This window comes from Mus caroli, chromosome 1 (assembly GCF_900094665.2).
Source record: "Mus caroli chromosome 1, CAROLI_EIJ_v1.1, whole genome shotgun sequence".
In the NCBI taxonomy this organism is placed as follows: Eukaryota; Metazoa; Chordata; class Mammalia; order Rodentia; family Muridae; genus Mus; species Mus caroli.
In genome coordinates, this window is record NC_034570.1 from 96,155,734 (window position 1) to 96,161,956 (window position 6,223).

Below are 6,223 nucleotides of genomic sequence, written 5' to 3' on the forward strand. Positions count from 1 at the left end.
ATATTGGATATTAGTCCCCTATCTGATTTAGGATAGGTAAAGATCCTTTCAAAATCTGTTGGAGGCCTTTTTGTCTTATTGACGGTGTCTTTTGCCTTACAGAAGCTTTGCAGTTTCATGAGGTCCCATTTGTCAATTCTAGATCTTACAACACAAGCCATTGCTGTTCTATTCAGGAATTTTTCCCCTGATACCATATCTTCGAGGCTTTTCCCCACTTTCTTCTGAGGAGGGTATTTTCTTTTCTGTTCCTGTATATTAGCTGTTCTATAGGTTCTTTATATATGTATTTTTTGGCCATGTATTTAAGTTAGGGAAGTTTTCTTCTATGATTTTGTTGAATATGTTTTCTAGTCACTTGAGCTGGGATTCTTCACCCTCTTCTTTTCCTATCATGCTTATATTTAGTCTTTTCGCTGTGTCCTGCATTTCCTTAAATTTTTGGTTTAGGAGCTAATTACACTTTCTATTTTCTTTGACTAATGTGTCAGTATTTTGTACGGTATATTCTATGCCAGAGATTCTCTCTTCTATCACTTGGTTTTTTGTTTGTTTGTTTGTTTGTTTTTTTGTGTTTTTTTGTTGTTTTGGGTTTGTGTGTGTGTGTGTGTGTGTGTGTGTGTGTGTGTGTGTGTGTGATGTTTCTATCTTTAGTTCCTGATCCCTTTCCTAAGTGTGTGTGTGTGTGTGTGTGATGTTTCTATCTTTAGTTCCTGATCCCTTTCCTAAGTTGACCATCTCTTGGGCTATCCCCATTTTTTTTTTATTTGTTTTCATTTCTATTTCTAATTCTTCAACTATTTTGTCCAATTCCTTCACCTACTTAATTGTATTTTCTTGTATTTCTTTAGGGGATTTATTTGTTTATTTGCTAAGTTTTTCTACCTGTTTACCTCTGTTTTCCTGTATTTCTTTGAAGGAGTTATTTATATGTAGCCTCCCATAAGTCTGAAACAGGCTAAACCAGAACCTTGACCTTGCTGCCACTAAGGAGATTATCTAGGGTGGAGCCTACCTCTCTAGATCACTCTATTGTTATGCCATTGCTGCTGTTCCTCTTCAAGATACTGCTACCTGCTGAGAGCCAACCCCCTCCCCTTGCCCCAGCTATTCTTGAGATGACACCCTATTCTGCATGTCATCACCCACAGCTGGTTCCAGGCTCCAAAGATGAATTGGCTGAGTGGACTTTCTCCCCTTTTCTTTATAAGGTGTGTTCCCTGACATTAAATTTTGAAACTTGAGCAGACTAGCATGTCTTGGTTCCATTGTTTCTCAACCCTCCTAGGCTCCCTCTTTTCTTCCAGATTCCAAGATGCCTTCCAGGCTTGAACCCAGACATGTGAGCCACTGGCCGGCCTCAACACTTATATCTTCATTAAAGGCTTCTATCATCTTCATGAGATGGGATTTTAGATCATTATCTTGCTTTTAAGGCATGTTATCATATCCAGGGCTTTCTCTCTTGGGAGAACTGGATTCTGATGTTGTTGCATTGCATTGAGTTCTTGTGGGAATCAGTTTCTGCTGTGCCTGCATGGCTTAATTGGTAAACAAGCAATGTGTGCATGTGCAAGAGTGTTTTCGTGCCAAGTCATGGCCAATCCTGGGGCGTGGTGATGAGGCTCTGGGAGAGCAGCCAATCAGGTGTGGACACGTCACACTAAGGTGTATATAAGCAGCACCTTTTTGGTGCTTGGGGTCTTCCTCTTCATGTTGAAACTGATGTAATAAAGTTGCTGCAGAAGGATCCGGTTTCTCATGCATGTGTTCTTGCTGGCTGCCTCTCACCGACTGGTTTTATTTTGTGTTAACTAGCCTGGGTGTCTCTGACTTGTGCTGGTCTCCTTAGAAGCAAGCACAGCCTCTGTGTTATCACCTGTCTCCTGGGAGTCAGGCAGTGCTGTCTCTGGTTAATGCAGGCCCCCTGTGTCCCTAGTTACCTCCTGGGACACAGGCACTCTGAAAGGTGTGGGAGTGTATAGGGCCTGCTAACCTGACCTGGATAGAGGAACAGATAGGAAAAAAAAGGCAGACCTTGGGAGATCATGTAGGTGCTGCTTCATCTGGGCTCTGTGTGTGTTGCAGCATGTGTGGTTATTAGGGCAAGATGTTCACGTGTGTCATTCTTTATTGTAGATATCCTGGGAGGCACACTATCTGTAGAGTGTGGAAAGTTATCAGGCCTGCTGATCTGGCTCAGGTGGAGACGCAGATCAGAAGTAGGAAGAACTGTAGCAACCCTTTTAGATATATTATTTTTCTGTTTTAAAGACCCTGAATTGTAATTTTTTATCTGAAGGTAGGTGTATATCTCATCTAGAATCTAGTAAGATAATTTTGCTAGACAGCTGAAGGGTGTTATGTGTCAGATGGGACAGAGGAAGAAGGATAAAAAGCACAAGTACATTCTGAGTGCCTATGTGGCAGGGACACTGGTTCATGACTGCTACCAATGCACACTGCTCCCAGCTATGCATTCATGATGTTATGATGGGAACTAGATAGTGTTTATATCAGAAGAGATCACACTGAGGAATCACAGATGTGCATGCCAGTCACAGCCATCCTTCTTAGGGGGAGATTTGAAATGCAGAAATGCCAATGGGCACACCCTTTCTCCCGTCCTTGCTCATGAAATCTTGTTAGTTGGTTCTACTTTTGAAAGTTCTAATTTACCCCATGCCAAAACCACATTTCTGGTTTTTTAAAATATGTTCTTAAATATAAGAATCTTGGTACATGGGTGTGCATTGATGTTGTGCAATTGTATTGTGTCTAATTATAGATTTCTTTTTAAAATTTGTTACTTGATATTTTTATATATCCTGAATCTCTTAATTAGTTTTCACATGTTTTTTGGTATCTAAACTCACTCCATAGTCACCTTTATGCATCAATTCTCAACATATCACCAATTAATTATCCTATTCTAAGTATTTAACTCTGATATCTGAATTGAATCAATTTTGGACTTTCAAATTTCAGCATCACAATCAATCCAGGCTTATTAGGCTGATATGGTAAGTACTTTACCCATGGAGCTATGTTGTGAGAATTTTTTTAAATTTCTTTCAATCTTTGAATTTTTAGTTCTCTCAGGTGCATTTAATTACAATTAATACATATATGAATCATAATAATTTTTCATTTATAAAATTAAATTTTATTGTTTTACCAACAAAACTGTTAATTAAGAAAACTTGTGACCTTTGCTTGTTTCTTCTGTTTATAAAGCATATTGACAATCATTTTTGAACACTCTGTCTCTGCCAGTTCCACTGGGGATCTAATTCTGCTACTTGCTGTTATATAAGACTTTCCTCTGACAGCTTCTTCATACTTTGTATGTTGTGTCTCAGAGTGTGTAAGAATGTGTGCATGTGTGCAATGTATGTGCAGACACAAGCATGCACAAGCATGTACATGCATATTTAGTTGGATCTGACTTCAGAGAACTAACTTCTTCAGGATAGAAAATGGTGCATTTTCCCCCAATAACATTTTCCTTTGTTCTATCAGGTGTTACATGCAGGTTCTGATTAGGATAATTTCAGTCTTTCAGGTTTTGTTTCTTGGACAGAACAGGGGTATAAGTTTGAATTCTGAAGCTCTATCACGTTAAGTTTTTGATAGAACTTCTCAGAATAAATCGTTAATATTAGGGCCATGCTGTTTAAGCTTTTAATTATTTATTTTTCAGGATTTCATAGCTTGCTCATAATCCCCCTCATTATTCTTTTCCACCTTTTCTTGCATAACACCATCTGCCCAAGGCTCCTCTGAGTCTATTTTTTTTTTCCTGTACTGTGATTTGCTTATACTCATCTGTCTTCTCTTCACTCAGGGCCACATCAAAAGTAAGCATGACTTTTCCCTTATTCCTCATTGCATTAGGCAGTTTTCTTTTGCTGTGGTTCCCTTAAAGGTTACCCTGAAAGTCCAGTCCATTTTCCATTTACAAGGTCTCCAGATTTAACATTCTCAGCTTTCATTCAAGTTGTCTAGTGGTTCCTCTCACCTCTTCACTATCACCCTAAACTTTAAAACTGCTCCAAGGCTTACTGCCTGTGACTAATTCCCTTCTGTCCAAAATATGCACATATATTTTAAAGTGTTTCCTATACTTGTTTCATGAAACTCAACAAGACATTAAATGTTTGTTTTTTTATACAGGAAAACTGTATTTTAAAGTTTATCTTTCTTTAATAGTAAAATTCTATTAGCATTGTATTGTCTGTTGTTCTCAAAGTAGTTTGAGTCACTGAATATTCATTTTAAAGGATGTCGTAGAAGTTTGAGGGGAAATTTATTAAAGTTTTCTTACCAATAATGTCAGATTTGGTGTGTGTTTGTGTATACAAATGTTCTAGACACATGCCTCTAGGTAAGTTGTTCCCTTCTATTTGGTTAAGACCCTCACAGAGATCACATGTCTGATATACTGCATACCAGATGTTAAAATTAACTTTTACAACAGTAGCAAGATTACAGATATGAATTACCAATGAATTAGTTTTATAGCTTGGGGTTATTACAACATGAGGAAAGCAATACTAGAAAGGCTGTGAACAATCCCTCTAGGCCTGGGTTTTTCTTCTGTTCAGTTATCAAATCAAAGTCCTCATGTTTACAAGGTGCTGACTTTTCTATGCTATCTTCCTATTCAAAATTCAGATGAAACCATCTTTATGCGAGAGAATCTATAAGAATATTATCTTCTAATATTCTTTGTGGAAATATTCTGTTGTACAAAATGTCCATAGGAGCCTTCATCTATTTAAATAAACCAACATAGGCATGGGTACAATGAATGGGTACATGATGCATATAAGGGTTTAAGGGCCACATTGTCTTCTGCTTGTGGTGCTTTATATCAAATATATAAGAAAGACAGAATTATGATTGAATAGAAAACTCCATAAACTTCCTCACTGCTTTAAGAATAGAAAACATCTTCCTGAAGCCTCTAAACCCAAAATTCTGTAAGAATAATTATTTTGGTTCACAATTAAGTTCAAGTTTGTGGCCTGTGAAGGATCTCCAGCTGAAAATAGGGGGATTACACACACACATACACACACACACACACACACACACACACACACAGAGAGAGAGAGAGAGAGAGAGAGAGAGAGAGAAAGAGAGAGAGAGAGAGAACTAATTATTGAGAAGATACAAGTAGCTTGAGGGCCAAGAGAAAGTGGTGGATAGGGCAGGTGGTTAAGTGAGTATAATCTCAATTAACCCAACCTAATGACCTGTGTTTAATCCTCAGAACCCACAAGGTGCAAGAGAATTTATTAACTCTTCTAATTTTTCCTGATCTCTATACATTTGCTATGGCACAGGTGTCTCATTCTCTCAAGTAAATGGACATAGTTTAAAAATAAAACCAAAAATGAAAGAGAACAAAGGGATTGAAGTGAAGTTTCAAAGCAGCAAGGATATTGAGAAAACAAGATAGGCTTTGGCAGAAAGGAATATGTAAGTGGCAGGGCATACAGAGAGCAAGAATTGAACAAAAACGATTATTAAGCCTGATAAAAAATGCTACCCACTCCACAATTTCTGAAAAAACATTGCTCTGAGGGACTTTTTTGTTTGTTTTGTTTTATTGTAAAATAAAGATCTACCCTGAGCTTTTGTCCCCACCGGCAAGAACACGCTCAGGACAACTGGAATCTTCTGTGGCAAAAGCTTTATTGCTTACTTCTTCAGGAGCCAGAGGAGAAGAGAGGGAAAATGGTGAAGCCCCGTCCCTTTTATGGAGGATTGTCCTCCGCCTCGGACGTGTTGCTCCCTGATTGGCTGCAGCCCATCAACCGGAGTTGTCACAGGGAAGGCAGAGCACATGGAGTGGAAAACTACCCCGGCACATGTGCAGCTTGCTTGTTTACTACTTAGAACACGGGTGTAAGCGCCATTTTGTAATGGTGAATGTGAGGGTGGCTCCTCACATCTCCCCCTTTTCTTTTATATAGAAGCAATAGGCCACCCATTCTAATGAGAGTGGAGATAGAGGTCAAATCCCCAGTGTGCAGGTAAAGGAGCCGTACACAAAACCTCCTCCCAGGCTCATCACCTGGAGGGGTCCTGGTCTGGTCCCGTGTCGTTTTTCCTGGGGGAAGGACACTTGCACACTCAACCTTCTTGAAAGATGACATGTCTCCCTAGAATAGGCTCATATATGCCGCAGAGCCCTTCTACTGTAGTGCTTAGC

At 39.0% G+C, this 6,223-nt stretch overlaps 1 pseudogene; it reads left to right on the forward strand.

The window, feature by feature from the left end:
• Nucleotides 1-6,223, forward strand: part of LOC110295780 — a 108,121-nt pseudogene that overhangs the window by 72,792 nt on the left and 29,106 nt on the right.